The sequence below is a fragment of the Dipodomys merriami genome, unplaced genomic scaffold, assembly GCF_024711535.1.
Source record: "Dipodomys merriami isolate MVZ:Mamm:240054 unplaced genomic scaffold, mDipMer1.0.p SCAF_234, whole genome shotgun sequence".
Classification (NCBI taxonomy): domain Eukaryota; kingdom Metazoa; phylum Chordata; class Mammalia; order Rodentia; family Heteromyidae; genus Dipodomys; species Dipodomys merriami.
This window is the reverse complement of record NW_027203760.1, coordinates 62,025-83,569: the sequence shown is the minus strand read 5'-3', so window position 1 is coordinate 83,569 and position 21,545 is coordinate 62,025. Positions and strand designations below refer to the sequence as shown.

At 39.5% G+C, this 21,545-nt stretch overlaps 1 long non-coding RNA gene and 1 pseudogene across 1 annotated transcript; both read right to left on the bottom strand.

Annotated features, from left to right (window-relative positions):
* Positions 1-7,251: 7,251 nt before the first annotated feature.
* Positions 7,252-21,157, bottom strand: LOC138835378 (uncharacterized). The gene is made up of 3 exons (XR_011374572.1): positions 21,094-21,157; positions 7,427-7,463; positions 7,252-7,326 (listed from the first exon to the last, which is right to left on the bottom strand). It is a non-coding gene; the product is annotated as an uncharacterized lncRNA (long non-coding RNA).
* Positions 8,147-8,244, bottom strand: LOC138835386 (U6 spliceosomal RNA; annotated as a pseudogene).
* Positions 21,158-21,545: the final 388 nt, after the last annotated feature.

Sequence of the window (21,545 nt, the reverse complement as noted above, 5' to 3'; positions counted from 1 at the left end):
ACAGTATGGAGGTTCCTCAAAAAGACTTCACATAGATCTCCCCTATGATCCAGCAATCCCACTTTTGGGCATTTACCCAAATGTTTACAAACAAGACCACACTAAAGCTACCAGCACAACTATGTTTATTGCAGCATTATTTACCATAGCTAAGATATGGAACCAACCCAGATGCCCCTCAGTAGATGAATGGATCAAGAAAATGTGGTATATATACACAATGGAATTCTATGCCTCCATCAGAAAGAATGACATTTCCCCATTTGTTAGGAAATGGAAAGGTTTGGAAAAAATTATATTAAGTGAAGTAAGCCAGGCCCAAAGAAGCATAGGTCCCATGGTTTCCCTTATTTGCAATATCTAGTATAGGTATGAGTCAAGCGAAAAAGGTCAGATAATGTGATGTTAGGAAAATGAACCCTTAAATATGTATTTTAATGATTTCGTTTCTTTCATGCATGTGTTTCTAACGCATTTATAAGATTATTTCTTTGTTGCTTTGTATGTCCCTCCCCCACAGTGTAACCCCCGCTTTCACTATATTTGATGTCAGTATAACATGTGGAGGAGATGGGGACAAACAAGTGGTTTAAGGATTCAGGTGGACCTGTTGCAACAATGAGAAGTACAAAATGTCATATCAAAACCAGCTTTACAAAGTCGGTGTGGGAGGGAAGTGGGGTATAGTTAGGTGGGGGGAGGAGGGAGGCTGGGAAGGGAGGTGAAGGGTAAACAAAGGAGGAGGCTGCAATGCTTGGTAAGAAATGTATGCATTATCCTGCCCATGTAATTGTAGCCCCTCTGTACAGTATGTTCTCAAATAAAATAAAATAACATTACAAAAAAAAACCAAAAACAAAAAAACATTTTAGTTTTATGTACTCAAACATTTTCTTAGTGCTCTAAATGAGGAGCATCTCGTCCTCTGACCTACCCCATGAATAACATTGTGTGATCAAATAAGCAGAAAATCTATTCCGTTTGGGTATCTATAATCCTCTTTATGTATAATCCTCATTAACTTTCTGTTTCAGTTGGGTACAGCATTCCCTAACTCACCTAACCATATAATCTTTCCACATACTAGCCTGAACATTCATTAACATTTCACTGACCTACAGAACACGTGGGGAAATTTTTTCTTCTTTACTTTAGTTATACATTTATCCCAGTACTATTACATAGAGCTTTGTATTCATATGTTAAATTTGTCCAGATTTGTGAAGAAATCTCTCCAACTCCTTTAAGATCCTCTAAACGCTAGATGCACATACTTTTTCTAAAAGAAGCTGGCAATATAGGTGGGAAAAAGAAAGTTTAGTGATAATCCTTATCATCTGAGACACTGAAGATCATTAATTACTTGGATCTTTCTAACATATTCGGAGAGTCTCAGAAAAGACAACACAACAAAGAGGAGTCACCAGTACTTTCTGGAGGTCCCTTAAAAACACTAAAACCCTCATTTCTGTTTGGCTAAGAAAAATTCCCTTTCTCATTACCTAAAATACTTGACCAATCTTACCTCTCTGAAATGAGGGCTTTTCCTTTTTATTAAAAAAAGAGTCTCTGTTACAGATTATTTTGTTTTATTATTTGTAGTTTTTTCCTAGCTGTTCTGAAAAATAAAAGGAATTTCTAAAACCATAGATAGCTAATGCTACTTTTTCAGAAGTACACAGCCAGGAAGAATGAGTTTATATATAAAGAAAATATTTATACAGGAAATGTGACTTCAAATTCCAGACTTGTTTAGAGCTTGTACAAAGTTTTTGATAGACTGATAGACTCAAACACTGAGGTAGACCAAAAGATGGTAAAATTCTTTCTTTAATTTTTTTGAGGGACAGCTGTGCTCTTCAGCTCAAGACTAGCACTCTAGCACTTGAGCCATAGTGCCACTGGCTTATTTCTTTTTGCTTATGTAGTACTGAGGACTCGAACCCAGGGCCTCAGGCATGCAAGGCAAGCACTCTACCACTGAGCCAGCTTCCCAGCCCCAAGATGGTGAAATTCTTTAAATGTCTCTATGTGTGAAAGAAGGATCCACTTGAGAACAATAATCATAGTTTAGCTGAAGAGGGAGGGAAGGAGCAAACTTCCAGAGTTCTTTTGGACTTTACCCTGAAGCAAACCAAATAAAACTAAATGTTTAATGAAATCTGTCTAAATCCAACCAACACATGCAGAAAAATGCCAAGAGTTCACTCACCCAGGGATACTAATGGTGGGACAAGTAAAGCAAAGGATGGAACTAATTCTGGGGTGATTTGAATCATAGCCACAATTAAAGCTTCAGTACCATGTCAAATACATTTCAACTTTAAAATCCTTTGCTTGCATAAAGGTTTTCAAGTCGACTAATGACTAATGACTACGTGAAACAAAAGCAATGTATGAGAATTGCAATTATCACCACAACAAAGGAAAGGAAGCATTGTTGATATTAATGGCCCACTGTATAAAACTCACATTAATTTCTCTCCATGAGTAAATGAAATAACTTCTTAAATGTGACTCCTGCTCAACATTCAAACTCAATGCAATCGATCATTCACACTATAACCAGAGGAACCTTACAAACCTGATCATAGTCATTTCACTAAATAATGTCACTAGCATCCTGCTTCCCCAGAACTAAACTACAAATCACTGGTTTAACCTGAAAGTCCTTCCCAGTTTCCCTTTGTCCCACCCCTCTTCAGCTACATCATTTGCCCTAACTTCTCCATCCTCACCGCATTTCCACAATTCATCCAGAGCACCACACATAATACACTTCTTAATTTTTTCATACCTGAACCATTTCATCAGCTTTCTCTCTTTTTGGATTGCCTTCCCTTCAATGCATCCCTTAGGAAATGATCTGTTGATCAAAATTATGTTCAAAGATCATTATCTCTTTGAAGATCTTCTTTGCTCCCCTAGGTCAAATTAATGTTGCTCTTCCTGTGCCCACAGGAACCTTCATACAGTAGATAATAAATTGTAACACATTAACATTATTAAGAAGTGATTTTCTAGACATAGTTTTACTCAATTTAACCCTAACAATAACCTCATGAGGCTGGTACTATGATTATTATCACCAATTTTCAAGTAAGACAGTCTGAGACATACATACACTGAGTGTCCTATATGAGGTCATTCAAGTATTCACTGACAAGCACAAATTTGGAATACAGTTGGTCTGTCCCCATATTAACTCTTAAAGATTATCCCAAAGTTCCATTGCTTGAGGGTCCCCTGGGATCAAGCTAAAAAGAGAATCCAGGGCTTTGTTTGGCTAGAGGTTCCATGAGGCAGGAGTCAACTTCCATAGGAAGCCTTGAAATCAGGGGAAAAAAAGCAGATCCATGATCTAAAATGGGCGATTAAGTCAAGCAAACCAAAGAGGTAAGATTTCACAAGCCCTCAAATAAAAAGCAAATACAAATGTCAGAAACTGGGCTATGAAATAAATAAAAAGTGAGAATAAGTCTGGTTCCATAAGCAGGATAATTTCTAACTCCTTATGTCCTGAAAAATGAGCTAAGAGAAGTTCTCCCTTAGAGGAAGTAGAAATAAATCTATCCATGTACTTACAAGTGTCAGAAAAGTATAAACTCCCCCTTCAAAGCTTCTTCACTTCCCTGTTCAGGATAGGGGAGTTCAAATTTTGAACAGCTCCTCACTGGCCTGGGCAAGATTCTCTCCCATGTGAACAGCACATTCCCCATATTGCAAAACAAGGACCACAGTCATTTATTTATAAATCATACACTGCTCAATTGTAATTTTTGTGTGAGTGATGCTGGGATTAACCTCTTGTAATTGTTAAACAAGCACTCAATACTTAGCCAGTCCCTGCCTAGCCCTCATTTGTAATTTTTATCAGCTTGCTATTTGTCTTAATTGGCACTGCATTTCAGGTCAAAATTCACCAAATTTCTCTAGCAATAGCCTTGTTCCCTCTGGTACCCTGTTCTGCAAATTACATTTTTCTTCACAGATTTAGTGAGAAAGGAGCACATTTTTAGGACCCTACTCAAATGCATTTTTCTTCATGAAGTGTTACATTTTCAACTTTATTGAAATAAACTGATTCTCTCAAATTCCTATACATATTCTTTGTACCAATTAAAGTTATTCTCTGTATTTTTATGTCAATAGGCTTGACTGATGATTCTATTCCCAGTGCAACTACCACTAATACTAGTAGCTATCTCTTTTTTTTTTTCCTGTGCTAGAACTGAGCTTCAACTCATGGCTTGGAATTCTGAAGGTCTCAGTTGACCATACCTTCACTTCCAACATTTTTCTGATTAGTTGAAGGTAAGAATCTCACTGTTTTTTCTATTCCAAACCCCGCAATTCTTAGACTGAACCACTTGAGTAGCTAAGCTTATACATGTGAGCCACTAGCACCTGGGTTCACTTCTTAACAATATGCTATGGGGGCTGGGATGGTGGCTCAATGGTATAGCGCTCGCCTTGCATGAGGCCCTGGGTTCGATTCCTCAGCACCACATAAGCAAAAAGAAAAAAAGCCAGAAGAGGTGCTTTGGCACAAGTGGTAGAGTGCTAGCCTTGAGCTGAAGAACTGAGGGATAGCACCCAGGCGCAGAGGTCAGGCCTCATGATCAGATCCCCTGTCCCCCCCCCAAAAAAAGAATATACTATGCGCCTTTACATATAGTCAATTATTCAACAACCTGAAATGCAGCTGTTTTAGGTCAGGAAATAAGAATCACTTTTTAAAACTATGAAATAATCTTTTGTAAAAAGACATATTCTTATCTTTATTTTATAAACATGAAAGCTAAGGTACTAAATCATTGACAATCTTGTCAAGTTCACACACCAGTTAGCCATAGAGATGTGAAAGGACTCCAGGCCTTATTTCTACATACAGTTGTACTTACTATCTTTGTGTTGACTCAGTTTTTCTGTTTCCATGTAATAAGGCTGATATCATGTGAACATGGACTGAATGCAGAACAAATTATAAGCAATAGAAAATGTGTCTATCTTCTGAGCTGAGGCATTTTAGAATACAACCATGGAAGCCACAAAAGAGAGAGCCTGGATCTAAAAATCACATTACCCAATGCAGAGGTGTTACGCATCAAACCTTCAGAAAGCAAAAGACAAACCAGTGATGATCCCTTAGTTCTCTAATTTGTTTTTCTTGTTACCAATGCTGCTATAATAAAGACTCTCCAACCTAGTTTCTCAATATTAACTCTCCTCCAAATTCTGAGTCAACATTTCAGAGTATTTTTCAGCTAACACAGGCAGAAGAAAGAAGAGAAGGAAATGAAAAAGTAAAGGCTACTAGCTTCTTCACATGGAAATAAAACAACAATGAGTCAATCAGATACAATATGTGAGGAACTCACGGAGAACCTCACAAATCCTAATAGTACCTCAGGTGTAATCTCAGATTCCACAAGATCATCTCAGAATAAGAGAAGAGGACTGAATGTAAACAAGTTATGCAGTTATCCTACTCCAACAAAAATTTTTCTTGTCTTTCTATCTACACTACATTTACATATTAGTTTCATTTCCTGTGTATAAGGAAATCTTGTCTGACATTAGATTTCAGTAGTCAGAATAGCTTTTAGAAACAGCACAAATTCAATCACTTATTTCAGGTAATTTTCACTTATCATGAAAGAGGATCATGAACTTCTTCATTTCAGTTTCTATAATGGTAGGCACTATCCTCTCTACTGCCTTTCCTATTCATTGACCATAATAGGTACACTCTTTCAAATACTATTAAATTTAGAAATATTAAATGTGTTTGCCTCCCTCCAAGCAAATTCACCATAGTAATTTACACTACTCACAAAAACTCAAACATATACAAATTAGTTAATGGCAGTATTTCTCACAATGGTGAAAACTAGAAACCTCAGTGTTCCACACTAGTTATATTATAGTATTTTCTATAAAAGATTATTTCATAGAGATTTTAAAGTGATTCTCATTTACTTACATGAGACAATCACATTTCAGGCTTGTGAGTAAAATTGTAAATTACAAAAATCTGTATTTTGATTCCATTTATATGTGTGTTTGTATCTATGTCTGAGGACTATTTTGTGTATGGAAATAAAGAAGGCATAAAAATCTGCTTCAGAATTTTAACAATTCTTTCTTGGTAGGTTTTGAGATGCACTTCACTTTTATACTCTTCTGCGTTGCTTCTGTTTTAAATGTTCATATATCTATATATCTATATATAAATAAAGGATTAGAGATATAGCTTAATGTCAATGCTTATCTAGCATGCTTAAGATACCAGTTTCAATATCCACTAGCACAAAAATCACAAATGTAATACAGATTCATATTGGAAAAATGTTTAAGCTGTATCTTAGCTGCCACTTTCCAGCACACCAAAATTTCATTCAATGGAAACACAAAGTGACATAAACTAAGGTTAGCAATCTAGTTTATAGACATAACTTCTACCTAGTTTCTATAATCAGAATGTTGCCTGTTATTACTCAATCTACAATGAAAATAATGAGGTTTCAAAAGTCCATTCATAGTTAATTCTTTCACTTCAGATTTCAACATTAAACCATAAAGACAGATTCTACATATAGACCATAATTGCAATGAAACCTTGGGTGAAAGTCTTGTTGCAGAATGAGTTCCTAAGTCATAATGTTTTTCTCTTTCTTACCACATTTCCAATTTATGAAGTCATAGATGTAACAGTACCAGAAAATTTACTGGCTGTCAAATAAAGAAAAAATAAGAGAGGCTCTAAACTGTATTTGTTAACACACTCAGTAGTATATCAGACAAGATATTGTGAAATAAGTTCTATACTTCAAGCCTCTTTTACCTGTTAAAGGATTTTTTCAAATAAGAAAGTAATAGACAAAATACACCATGAAGTTTTCTAGTTTAAAATCTAACCACCAGAATTTACCAACTAAGATGGCAAAATAAGAGAGTAAACAGGAAAATATTCTAAAATTCTATTGGAACAATAACCCGTGATATCACGGGTTATTCCAAGCAGAGTGTAAATGAAGTTTGATTTTAGGGCTAGCCCATCCATTAAACAGATGCTACATTAAACATAAAATTGCTTAATACAAAGTATTTGTGTCACTGGCTATTCTGGTTAAACACACACTATATTCATCATGGTTAAAATAATAAAGATTAATTTGTACTTTAAGTCATAGTTCAGTTGGTTACATAGCTATTCAGGAAAGCTCTCATTCATCTAAATGTTGACTTACAGAGACAAGATTCTTCCATATTGCAGTTTAACATTTGGAATATGTAGTTTCCAACTTTGCCACAGAACAGATGCTGGGGAATAAAAGAAGAGGATTTTATGGATTGAGCTGGAAATAGCATATACCATTTACACCTATGTGCCTTTGTCTAGAAATTAACCATATTATTTTACCTTGCTCCAAGAAAGGACTGAAAATATAGTTCGGTACCTAGGAAGACAAAATGGATTTGTGAACATGATGAATGCTGCTGTAGTTTGATGTTAACTGTTATTTTTATCTTTGTAGAACATATTTGATACTATGGTAATTTCTTTCCTTTTCTGTATGCCTGAAACTCATGTGGCAAAGGAAGACTCACTGCTCTAAAGTATAGACCTAAAAGTTATTTCCAGCTTCTCCTTTTCCTCAGTGCTCCCACAGTCATCAATATTCCTGTGGCTCATTTTTTTCAGCCTATGCCTTTATCACCCCCACCATCAGCCAGGTGTTCAACTGCCGTCTCCTGGAAAGAAATCGCTGCCTCCACTCTGACCTCAAACCCAATTTTCCCACCCCATCCATTGTCACCTCCACCAATACAGAAACAATAACAAATCTTTATTATCCTAAGACATAGTATCACTTCTCCTTACCTTTACACCTCAGTAGGTTTACTTCAGGCTCTGTTAAATATCACAATATCTCCTTCAACTACAAAACTGCTCTGCATACTAAATGAGTTCCTTACATATGGACTAAGGAGACAAACAATAATCTCTTAGGAGATATTAAAGTATATATAGGCATTTCTTTATATTCTAAGTGGTCCCAGACTTCTAGAAATTGAGAGTTTGGCTCTACATATTTGATTATTCCTTTTCTTGCCATATAGCCATACATTTGGAATATTTTAAAATATGTAATGCTTCAGCAATTTGTTTGTCATCCTTATACAGGAGACATGCTAATCTCTGCATCATTTCAATCTTAGTATACAGTATATGTTGCTGTAGCAAGTACTTGATATTGCTTTCTATTGCCTTCAGCATGTTGATGCTCTAGCCAGCCCTTCTTTACTGTTTCTACAATATGCAGCAATGGATTCTACAACAAATATAATCAAATAAATATAATCTCTTATAAATGTAATTATTCTATATTATATATTACATTGTTATATATTAATGTAATTACTAATATGTATTTGATTATAGTTTACAAGAGAATAAGTAACAGCAAAACTGTTAAGGCTGTGGCCCATGGGAGCACTTGTTCACTTTGCAGACGCCCATCCCTAAAATAATATAAACTAGTCTTCTTTCCTCTCTTCCCAGCATTACTATGTGTTCACTGATGATTATTTAATAAATGAAGTGACCTAAGAATTCTAACCAAATCTACAATTTTATCAGCAATTCACCTTTATATTATCCCAATAAACCAAGACAGGAAGAGATGAAGAAGAAATTAGAGAGCTAAAAAGGTCTTAAAAGTGTGGTGGATATTAAAGCAGATAGTTGTGACAGAGCTGGTGATATTGTGACACAATCCTCTGGTGATATTGTGACACAATCCTGCCAAAGTAGGACAGGCAGGGAGGGAGAGGAGGAGGAGGAAGAGCATCATAATGATCCTTCTCAACACTTCTCTGGAACAAACTTGAATTGGTTTCTTCAAGGTGGGGGTGATGGGCTTGAGGGGGGGACCCTTTCTCTGAAGTCTGACAAGGAATCAGGAAATATTGCAGTCCCTCAGGCAGCCCAAGTAAGCACAGGAACAAGATAAGAATTCCTCACCTTGAGCACTCACACTGAGCTTTTTTTTGAAAGTTCTCAAACGTTCATGATAGAAACAGTTTTGATCCTCACAGCAAGATCTGTGAGGCAGGAAGGACGGGGAGTCTGATCTTTAGTGAGGTAAACTGAGTCAGAAAGGAGCAATTGTAGGTCATCCAACACCAAGGCCAATGCCTGCATTTCTTTTTTTTTTAATTTTTACTTTTTGTGAACATACTGTACAGAGGGGTTACAATTACATGGGCAAGATACTCATCCAGCATGTATTTATTGATCTCCTATTATGTGGCAGAGCCTGTGTCAAGTGAGGTTGATCTACATGGCACTTGCTCTGAACTTAGAGAACTGTACATTTGAAGAAAAGACCAATAAATCATTAACATAATAACAGGTTTTAGTTAATATCATAATTTCTGATTATGTTACCATAACATGGGAAATTATAGAACAATATTGTTAGAGCAATGATATAAATATACCAGCAGGAAGATTTCAGGATCAAGGAATCAGAAAGGAAAAGTCTGAGCTAAAAGGTAGTGAAAGCAGTGAAATTCCTGAAGGAGCCAGGTGCTGGTGACTCACACCTGTAATCCTAGTTACTCAGGAGGCTGAGATCTGAGTCTATGTGATATCCTACCAGTCTAGCTAACCTGCAGTAAGCATTGCATTAGATTGGTTTAGCTAGCGTCTTCCTCACCCCCAGTGTCTTGTAAATACCAGCTCCATGGCTAATAAAGTTCTACTTGTGGCCATGCCCTGGTGGCTCACGCTTGTAATTCTAGCTACTCAGGAGGATGAGATCTGAAAATTGCAATTCATAGTCCACCCTGGGCAGGAAAGTCCATGAGCCTCTTATCTCCAATGAACCATCAAAAAAGTTGCAAGTGGAGCTGTGTCTCAAAGTGATACAGTACTAGCTTTGAGCAAAAAAGCTAAATTAAACATTCTTTACATCAAAGGAAAATGAGCAAATATGAGTGAGGCAGGAAAAAAAGAATCACAAGGACCCAGAGAAACAAAGGATAAGTGTTTCCTTTCTAAGTGGAAGCTAGATAGTTGATACATTCATAAGTAAATACATTGGTTGGTGTGCAGGTATATGCAGATACATTCACTGAAATACAGTAAGCTCAAATGTCATCTCAAATATTGTGTAATTCCTTAGAAAGGCAAAGTTCAACAAAATAAAAATAAACAACAGGAATCAGCTACTCAAAAGGAGTAGAGTAGGGTCAAGGAGAAATGAGTAAATGAATGAAGAAAAAAGAGGAGAAAACAGTGAAGAATCCTATGTATTTCCTACAAAATGAAAATGAATGAGGGGAGGAGAGGAATGGGTGAGAATTTTGAAAGGAGTAACATGGACCAAGACATATTGATTTCATCAACTGCTTTGTTACATGACAACTCCATTATACAATTACTTAAAGACAATTCCAGCCAGGCACTGGTGACTCATGCCTGTCATCCTAGCTATTCAGGAGGCTGAGATCTGAGGATTGCAGTTTAAAGCCAGCCCAGGAAGGAAAGTCCATGAAACTCTTATCTCTATTGAACCACCAGAAAACCAAAAGAGGCACTGTGGCTCAAGTAGTAGAGCAATGGCCTTGAGCTTAGGGACATCGCCCAGGCCCAGAGTCCAAGCCCCATGACTGACCAAAAAAATAAAAAAGAGACAATTCCAAAACATTCAGAACAAATATAGTGAAAGAAGCAAGGCAGAAGTAAAAAAAATATTACAAGGAAAGAACTGAATTCGAAGATTTACATTCCAATCACTGGGGTGTCATGATTCTATGTCAGTGGCATACGTTGCTGGCTCCCAGAGCCTCAGTTTCCCTCCTCTGGTGAGAGAAGGATCTGGGTCCCAGAGGGTGCCCTTCTAAATCTGAGGTTCTCTGCAGTTCTACATTGCTATTCTTGTTCCTCCAGAGAAAGACAGACAGAAAGACAAACAGACAGACAGACTGTGCCACGTGAGCCTGGTGCAGGATAATTTATAGTGCAACAATGCAAACGGAACATATTCACCAACCACAATCTTGATTGTCATCATTATTGGCCTCGTGGGAGAAGTTTATTTCTTCCCTGCCCTTCAAATGTTAGCACAATGTGAAAAGACTGGCTGTACTTTTCCTGGGCTTTGCAAAATGTAAGTCTGTAAACACGGAGACAAATCCATTTCAATGTCTGGCTTCAGGAGGAGGAGAAGGGGCCATCTAGAGCTACCATTCTGGCAGGGTGCAGTTCATTCCCACAAATATAATTGGAGAACCTACCAGGTACCTAATTTCCCCCCTCAGAGATCATTCTCTGCTTTAGTTCCATCTGTCATATGTCCTTTATTAACCTCATGAACATCTTATAGTGCCAGGTACCAGTATTACAGGCTCATGCCTGTAATCCTAGCTATTAAAGAGGCTGAGATCTGAGGATCATGGTTCAAAGCCAACCCAGGTAGGAAAGTCTGTGAGACTCTTATCTGCAATGAACCATCAGAAAACCAAAAGTGGAGCTGTGGGTCAAAGTGGTAGAATGCTAGTCTTGAGCAAAAATGATCAAGGACAGTATGCAGACCCTAAGTTCCAGCCCCAGGACAAGCACATATGCGCGCACACACACACACACACACACACACACACACACACACACACACACACACACACACACATGCACACACACGTATCTGAATACATAAACCTTCCTTATAGATAACATCTTTCCTGTGAATTCTCCCAAGATGCCCACCAAACTATTGGTAACCCTTTCAAGCATTTGCCCAACATTAATACCTCACTTCATACCTGATCAGCAATAGTTCAAACCCTAGTATCATCAAAAAAAAGAGAACAAAAGAAAAAATGAAAGAAAGGGCTGGCTGGTAGTTCCTGTCATCCTAGCTCTTCAGGAGGCCAAGATCTGAGAATAATGGTTCAAAGCCAACCTGAGCAAGGACAAGACCAATCTATGAGACCCTTATTTCGAACCAGTGGTAGAGTGCCAGCCTTGAGCAAAAGTCTTCAGGGAACTGAAGGATCCCTATGATGAAAACATTTAAACCTGAAAAAGGAAATCAAAACAGAACTAAGAAAGTGGGAAAACCTCCATGTGCCTGGATTGAAAGGATCAACATTGTGAAAATGGCAATACTTCCCAAGGCTATCTACAAATTCAATGTGATACCTATCAATATTCCAACCTCATTCTTCAAGGAAATAGAAGAGGCAATCCAAAAATTCATGTGGAACAAAGAAAGTCCCCGAATAAAAATAAAGAACAGTGCTGGAGGAATAACAATACCAAATTTCAAACTCAACTACAAAGCCATAGTAATCAAAACACCTTGGTACTGGCACAAGAACAGACATAAGGACCAATGGAATAGAATCGAAAACCCAGAAATGAACCCACAGACCTATAGTCATCTAATCTTCGATAAGGGAGCTAAAATAATAGAATGGAAGTACAGCTTCCTCAGTAAATGGTGCTGGCAAAATTGGTTAATAACTAGTAGAAAACTAAAGCTAGATCCTTCTATATCACACTGTACCAGAATCAACTCCAACTGGATCAAAGACCACGAAGTCAAAGAAGACACTCTGAAAACATTACAGGACGGAATAGGAGAAACCGTAGGTCTCCTTGGCACAGGCAGAAAATTTCTTAATAGAGACACAGAAACACAACAAATCAAAGAAAGGTTGTACAAATGCGATTGCATGAAGTTGCAGAGCTTCTGTTTGGGAAAGGACATAGCTAGCAAGATCAATAGAAAGACCACAGATTGGGAGAAGATCTTTACTAGCCATACAATTGACAAGGGTCTCATATCTAAAATATATCTGGAACTCAAAAAATTAAATCCCCCAACAACAAATCCTCAAAGAAACAACTGCCCAATAAATCAGTGGGCTAAAGACTTACAGAGAAACTTCTCTGAAGAGGAAAGAAGGATGGCCAATACACACATGAAGAAATGCTCAACTGGAGGGGATGCGGACAGAAGGGTACCCTACTGCATTGTTGGTGGGAGTGTAAACTTGTTCAACCACTTTGGAAAGTAGTATGGAGGTTCCTCAAAAGACTCCACATAGAGCTCCCCTATGACCCAGCAATCACACTTCTGTGCATTTATACAAATGATCCCAAACTAGACCATACTAAAGCTATCAGCACAACTATGAATATGGAACCAACCTAGATGCGCCTCAGTAAATGAATGGATCAAGAAAATGTTGTATATACACAATGAAATTCTATGCCTCCACTAAAAAGAATGACATCTCCGCTTTTGTTAGGAAATGGGAAGACTTGGAAACAATTATATGAAATGAAGTAAGCCAGGCCCAAAGAAACATAGGCATGGTTTCCCTTATTTGCAATAACTAGTATATGTCTGAGAGAAGTAGTAATGGTCAGATAAGTTGATGTTAGGCAAAATGAACCCCAAGATAGTGACTCAAGTAGTTTTTCTTTCTTGCTATTGTTTCTAACATATTTATAAGATGATTTCTTTGTTGCTTTGTATGTCCATCCCCCACAGTATAACCCTTGTTTTCACTGTATTTGATATTGATATAATTTGAGGAGGGGAAGGAAAAAAATTGTTTAATTAGGTATAAGGCTGACCCATTGCAACAATTAGATGTACAAGATGTTATGTTGAAAAATGAACTTTACAACTTTGGCTGGAGAAGGGGTGGGCAGGGAGAGAAGATGGGAGGGCAGGGATGGTATGGGGAAACAAAGGAGGAGGCAACAATGCTTGGTAAGAAATGTACTCATTACCTTGCTCTAGTAATTTTATCCCCTCTGTATGGTATCTTCACAATAAAAAATTTATTAAAAATAGGGGGGAGGCGGGGAAGGGAGGTGAAGGGTAAACAAAGGAGGAGGCTGCAATGCTTGGTAAGAAATGTATGCATTATCCTGCCCATGTAATTGTAGCCCCTCTGTACAGTATGTTCTCAAATAAAATAAAATAAAATTAAAAAATAATAATAATAAATGCTCAGGGACAGTGCTCAGGCCCTGAGTTTAAGCCCTAGAACTGGCACCAAAAAAGAAAGAGAAAGGAAGGAAGTTAGGAAAGAAGGAAGGAAGGAAGGAGGCGAGGGAAGGAGGGAGGGAGGGCAATTTGAATGTCTCATTTAGTAAGCCAATGGCTACTGTTGGCTAATGTTTTGGAGTGAATTCTTGTTTAATAACGCACTATGAAGGTTCTCGCTATTCTAAGACTGTCAATATCAACCTGAGACCTATGCTTTCAGATTTGATTCTGTTTTTTGTTGTTATGTTGTTGTTGTTTTGGTTTTATTTTTTTGATGGCTGTGAGACTTGAACTCAGGGCCTGGGAGTTGTCCCTGAGCTCTTTTTCTCAAGGCTACTGCTCTACCTCTTTGAGCCACAGCTCCACTTCTGGTTTTTGAGTAGTTAATTGGAGAGAAGATTCTCACAGGGATTTTTCTGTGTGGGCTGACTTTGAATCATGATCCTCAGATCTCAGTCTCCTGAATAGATAGGATTACAGGCCTGAGCTACCAGCCCCCAGCTCAGGTTTACATCTTTATCTGTGAATTATGTGCCAAGCTACAGCATCCTCTGTCATGAAGATGTCTAATAACCATTGCAAATGGACTAAGTAGCAGGAGTAGCAGGCTCAGAGACAAGACCCTGGGCAGGGCAGCAGGGCCACCTAAGCCAGGATGAACAACTAATGACCCAGGTCTGGCTTTGTTCAGCTACCTAAAGATAACAGTTTTTTTAATGTGTGTGTGTGTGTGTGTGTGTGTGTGTGTGTGTGTGTGTGTATGTGTGTTAAATGAGCAAATGGTTGTTGAAGTGATAAGACATTCCAAAATCTCCAAGGCTAAAGCTTCTGCAGCTAGGCTGCAGTTATGCTTTTGTAGCTTATGCTAGGACAGATAAATCAATTCTACCAGAGCTGCAAAGCCCTACCTGGTACAAAGGAGAGATGTGATGGTGGGAATCAGTGATGACACTGATTAGTCATGTCTGCCCTACATGATCAGAAATGGCTGCAGGAACAATGCCTTCCTGTCAGGTATTCTTCATGCTTGCCCTACATTTTGTGAAATAGACTTTTCACTGCTATCTCTCTCTCTCTCTCTCTCTCTCTCTCTCTCTCTCTCTCTCTCTCTCTCTCTCTCTCTCTCTCTCTCTCTCTCTCTCTGTCTCTCTCTCTCACACACACACACACACACACACACACACACACACACACACACACACACACACACACACACACACACACACACATACACACACACACAAAGCCAGGGAGAAGGATAGACTGGAATAAAGGTGTTCATTGAAGTGGGCTATAATCTAATGAGGAAGAAGATGGCTCTCAGTCCCCACGGAGCCATCTCTGATTCCTAGGCTGAGGGCTTTGTAAGGGGTCTCCAGGGCCTCTCTATCAGCAGGTGACCTCCACTCTTTAGCCTCCTTGCTAGAGCCTCCTGACTCCTTGCTAGAGGACATCATGCATATTATCTCATCTCATCTTTTGTTGTTGTTCTGGTCCTGGGGCTTGAACTCAACACCTAGTTGCTGTCCCTTAGCTTTTCACTCAAGCTAATGTTCTACCACTTGAACAGTTCCATTCTGGCTATTTGGTGGTGAATTGGAGATAAAAAAAATCTCATGGACCTTTGCCAGGGTTGGCTTCAAAGTTATAACTGTTAGATTACTATGCCCAGCTGGCAAATTATTTCTAAAGCAAAATAGGTTAGTGGTTTATTCCTGTAATCCTAGCTATTCAGAATGCTGATAATATGAGAATCAGGGTTTGGAGCCAGTCTAGGCAGCCAAATCCTTGAGATATTTATCTCTAATTAACCAGCAGAAAAGCTGGAAGTGGAGGTGAGACTCAAGTGGTTGAGCACTAGCTTAGAAAGAAAAAGCCAAGCAAGAAGACGAAGCCCTGAGCTCAAGCCCCAGTATTAGCACAGAAAAAAAGGAAAGAAAGGAATAAAGGTAGGAAGGTAGAAAGATTGGAAGAAGGAAGGTAGGAAGGAAGGAAGGAAGGAAGCAAGGAAGGAAAGAAGGAAGGAAGGAAGGAAGGAAGGAAGACAGAGAGAGAAGAAAGAAGGAGGGAAGGAGGAAGGGAGGGAGAAGGAAGGAAAATAAGGAGAAAGAAATGGAGAAAGAGAAAGAAAAAAGAAAGAAGAGAAAGAAAGGGAGGAAGAGAAAGGAAAGACAAAAAGTAAAAAAAAAAAAAAAGAATGGCAGCCAGGAAGACAGGCAGGCAGGCAAAGTCATAACATTGAATGCAAATCCTGGCCTTGCTATATTATCTTTTTATATAAGCCTTATCATATAATTGGGCCTCACACACACAAAATGATACGACCTAATCAAATTATCTCTCTTTCTAGCTCTATTCCTATATAGTCAATAGCATGGGTAAAGTCACTGCAGTCTCTATTAGCAGGGTCAGAAACTGCCTGATTGATGAAAGTCATGTTCCATGCTCTCTGTCTCTCTGTCTCTCTGTCTCTCTGTCTCTGTCTCTATCTCTGTCTCTGTCTCTGTCTCTGACTCTCTCTCTCTCTCTCTCTCTCTCTCTCTCTCTCTCTCTCTCTCTCTCTCTCTCTCTCTCTCTCTCTCTCTCTCTCTCTCTCTCTCTCTCTCTCTCTCTCTCTTTCCATTCTTCATGGCTAGCCCCTGAGAAGCAAGCAACTGCTACCGAACACCATCAAATCACACCTTCCCATCCCCTATATACACAGACAGTGTTCCGAGTGGTCCTTCTGAGATGATTACCATCCTTCATCCCCACCCCCGCCCCCACACAGCACAGACCTCCTGATTGTGGCTCAGAGCTCTATCCTAGGCACTGTAACCTTCTGACTACACTGAGCAATTCTTCTCTCCATGCAGCTGTGGCTGCTAAGCTTCAGAGAGCAACATAAATTTCCATCAAGTCCACACTCTGCCCACAAATGTCAATGCCAATGTCCATGCCACTTTGGTCATGTAGGAACAGCCTGGAGGGAACATCTTTGGCTCATTCAGCCTTACTTCCAGATGCAAGCAACACCTGCCAGATTTCATTCTTCTCCCTTCCTGCTCCCTTCCTGGCCCTGCCGTGGCTTTCACAAGGCACTTGCCCTTGGGAGCAGAGGCTCCTGTGGGCATATAGAAATATTATCTGCATAACTTATCACTCCCCATACAGTCATCTTCCCCCAACTAATGGAGAATCAGAGAGAGTTTTTTAAACTACCAGATGTGTGTGTGTGTGTGTGTGTGTGTGTGTCTGTGTGTGTGTGTGTGCATAAATATCTAGCCACCCAGTGAAGGAACATATTGCTTTTATGATTCTGTGTCATTCTTCAAGCTAGTTCCTTTATAAGAGTGCTTTATGTGGGCACGAATTCATTACTCCTTCTAGACCATATCCTGTTTTTTTTTATATTACTTGTGTGTATATGAGTGTGTGTGGGTGAGTGTCTGTGAATGAGTGTGTGTGTGTGTGTGTGTGTGTGTGTGTGTGTGTGTGTGTGTGTGTGTGTGTGTGTATGAATGTGTGTCCTGTTCCTGGGGCTTGACTCAGGACTGGGGCACTTCTCCTGAGCTTTTTCCACTTAAGGCTGATACTCTAGACCTTGAGCCAAAGCTCCACATATGGCTTTTTGCTGGTTAATGAGAGATAAAATTGTTACAGACTTTCCTGTCAGTTTTCAGATCTCAGCGTCCTGATTAGCTAGGATTACCGGTGTGAGCCACCAGCAACCCAACCTAACTTCAGTTTCTAGAATGGTTACCTGATCCATGCTCAGCCAGTCAGAATTTCAGCAGTTATTGCCATATGATATGTAGATTTTCCAAGCAACAAGAATGGGGATTAGCATTGTGAAGTGATTCTCTTTCACTGACAGGCCATAACAGCAGAGAATAAGCCTTCACTGCAGTGACTTCCTCTGTGCCACATCGGGAGATCTGATAATGCCAATAGAGGGGAACAGAGAATGGAGAAGCAAACCTTCTTGATGACATTATTTATTTTTTAAAAATGATCTTTAAGTCGTTGTACAAAGAAACTTCTATCCTGACGGGCTTTTTGTTGTTGTTGTTACCAGTCCTGGGGTTTGAACTCAGGGCCTAGGCACTCTCCCTGAACTCTTTCACTCAAGGCTAGCACTCTACCAGTTTGGGCCACAGCTCTACTTCCAGTTTTGGGTGGTTAATTGGAGATAAGAGTCTCACAGCTTTTCCTTCCCAGGCTGACTTTGAACTGCAAACCTCAGATCTCAGCTTCCTGAGTTGCTAGAATGATAGGTGTGAGCCAACTTCAAATAACCACCAGAAGTGGAGGTGTGGTTCAAGTGGTAGAGTGCCGACTGTGAGAAATATAAATTCCAGTGAGTGTGCAGGCCCTCATTTCCAGTGGGAGTGCTGGCACAAATTAAAAAGAAAATAAAGAAAAGGAAAAAAAAAGAAGATAGAAAGGAAGGGAAGAGAAGGAAAAGAAGAAGGGAAAGGAGTTAAAAGAGAAGAGAATTGAGGAGAAGAGAGAAGATGTGTATGCCAAGCACTGGTGACTCATGTTGTAATCCTAGCTCCTCAGGAGGCTAAGATCTGAGGATCCTGAATGGAAGCCAGCCTAGGCAGTCCATGAGACTCTTATCTTCAAATAACCACCAAAAGTGGTGGTATGGATTAAGTAGTAAAGCAACAGTCTTGTGTGACAAAACTAAGCAAGAGCCTAAAGGCCTGAATTCAAACTCCACTCCAAGTGTGTGTGCACAGGACCATACAACACACACACACACACACACACACACACACACACACACACACACACACACACACACACACACACACACATACACACACACATATACACACACACATTGATGTGGCTGTTGGCAGGAGGCCTCAATCACTCAGCTCCAGGGCCTCTCTGCAGAACTGCTTGAGCATCCTTACATCATGGCGCCTAGATTTCCTCAGAGGAGGACAAGACACCCTAGGCCATAGCACGAGTTCTTTTATGGTTTAAAGCCAGTCACCCTATAGTTTAAGGAGGAATGATTAGCATCTCCACACCTCACCTTGAAGGAAAGGGTTTCTAGACAATTGTCCATTGCAATGCATAGTTTCTCTTCTGAGCCATAGGAAAATGCCTTCTCATTTCACTACAAGGAATCTTCACCATTTTTTTGTCAGACATGGGGCTTGAACTCAGGGCCCAGGTGCTATCCTTGAGCTCCTTTTGCTCAAGGCTAGTGCTCTTCCAGTTGACCCACAGCTTCCTTTATGATTTTCTGGTGATTCATTGGAGATAAGACTCTCATGAACTTTCTTGATGGGGCTAGTTTTGAACTCTGATCCTCATATCTCAGGCTCCTCATTAGTGAGGATTACAGGTGTGAGTCACCAAGGCCTGGCTTCCTCACCCTGTTTATTAGGAGTTTGTTTTGATCTCCTTGTGGGCTACAAATTGGGGAATAACTGACCTTGTTTTACTCTATGCTCCTTGGAAACAAAGACTTATAGCCCACGTCCATGAACAGTAAAATATTTCACTGCAAATATTTTACACACTACCATCATCTATAAATTTTCCTGATCTCCTTTCTGACTTTTTTCTTGCCTTGTTTTTTCCCATTTATTTTGTGGTGCTCTCTAAGCTTTGCATTTTAATGAGCTGCCTTAAATCCTTTTCAGGACAAGGCAAGATATAAATAAATAAGTGAAGCATATGAATGTACACATATGTACCTAATAAAGCTCTCTTGATTTACAACTACGGATCCTGTGTGTCAGAGCCCCAAATCATTTGAGCAAATTCAGGTCATTGTATCTGACAGATGCTGTGATAAGGAGACTATCAGCAGCACTTACAGAATCTTCCAGAATCCATTACTTATTCATGTTGCATGCCAAGCGCTAACCTAACCCTCCTTTATCTTCACAACAGCCCCCAGAGGTAGGTAGGCACTGTCTGGTCCCTATGTTACCAATTAGGCTTAAAGGGGTGATACATCTTTTGCCAACATTACATTTGAAAGCCAGCCACTGATGGCTCATGGCTGTAATCCTAGCTACTCAGGAGACTGAGATCTGAGGATCACAGTTCAAAGCCACCCTGAGCAGGAAAATCCATGAGACTCTTACCTCTTAATGAATCACCAGAAACCTGGAAGTGGAACTATGACTCAAAGTGGTACATTGCTACCCTTGAGCAAAAAAGCTCAGGGTCATGACCCAGGCCCTGAGTTCAAACCCCATGACTGACCAAAAAAAAATCAATTTATAGAAAGTAGCAGAGCCACAAAACAAACACAAGATGGGTGAGTGCTGGAGTAGAAATTCTATAATGTTTTGGGGCATATTGTAAGATGTTATTAATAAGAATATCAAAACTCCATGGAGATAAACCAAAAATCATCAAGTAGTTGCTTACCATTCTTGGGTAAACTCCAGCTTTGCCATGGGTGGTGCTCAGTTCCCCAAAAAAGGAGAAGAAAATACACCAGAGAGGATTCCACAGCACAAGCAAGAAGCTATGGGTGACATATGTGAAGCATGGAGAGCAGAATTTCCATGACTTAAGAAAACAGGACACAGCAGACATACTACAGATGTTCAAAGAACCCCAAACTTCATTCCCTAAGAAGGTTCTAGGGGTGATGAGATTTGAGCTGCACCTTGAGAGACAGACTACAACTGGGTATAAAGAGAATACTAAAACCAGGCACCAGTGGCTCCTATAATCCTAGCTACTCAGGAGCTAAGATCTAAGGATCAAGGTTCAAAACCAGCGTGAACAAGAAAGCCTATGAGACTTTTATCTCCAATAAATGACTAAATAAAAAAAGCCAGAAGTGGAGCTCAAGTGATAGAGCACTAGCCTTGCCCCAAAAAGCTTGAGAAAAGGAACATGCCCCTAAGTTTAAGCCACAGGATTGGTACAAAAGAAGGAAGAGTAGAAGGAGAAAGAGAAGATTCCAGTAGACTGGAAGGAAATACAAAGTTGAAATTTTCCAGGTATCCACACTGTATAATTAATTGGCCCTTCAAAAACTTACATTAGCCAGCTAAGACTAAGCAGGTAGCAGGTGGTCAGTCACTGCAATCGCACATGTGTAGACCCTAGAAGAGAAAAGCACAGATGCTATACCCGGACTCTCAGAAAAGAGAAAACTCAGAAAGAACCTGGAATCTACCCATCCCCCAACTCTGTAGCAACAAGATGAATGAAAAACCAGGAAAAGGTGTGTGTGTGGGACTGTGACCCCTACACCACTGCTTCGTTGAGGGCAGAGAAGGTAGGAATCCTGAGGTCTGGACACTCATCCACGAAATGGGGCTAAATGTATTTTCCCCCCTAGGGAGATCAAATTAGATAATCCACTTAGAAAGCATTCTACCCTATAAAACAGAATAATATGAACATTCCCAGGACTGGACAACATCCTTCTATACAAGTGTATGTGTTCTATTTGGGACCAACCTAAATTAAGCTAAAAGCTGTTTCTTG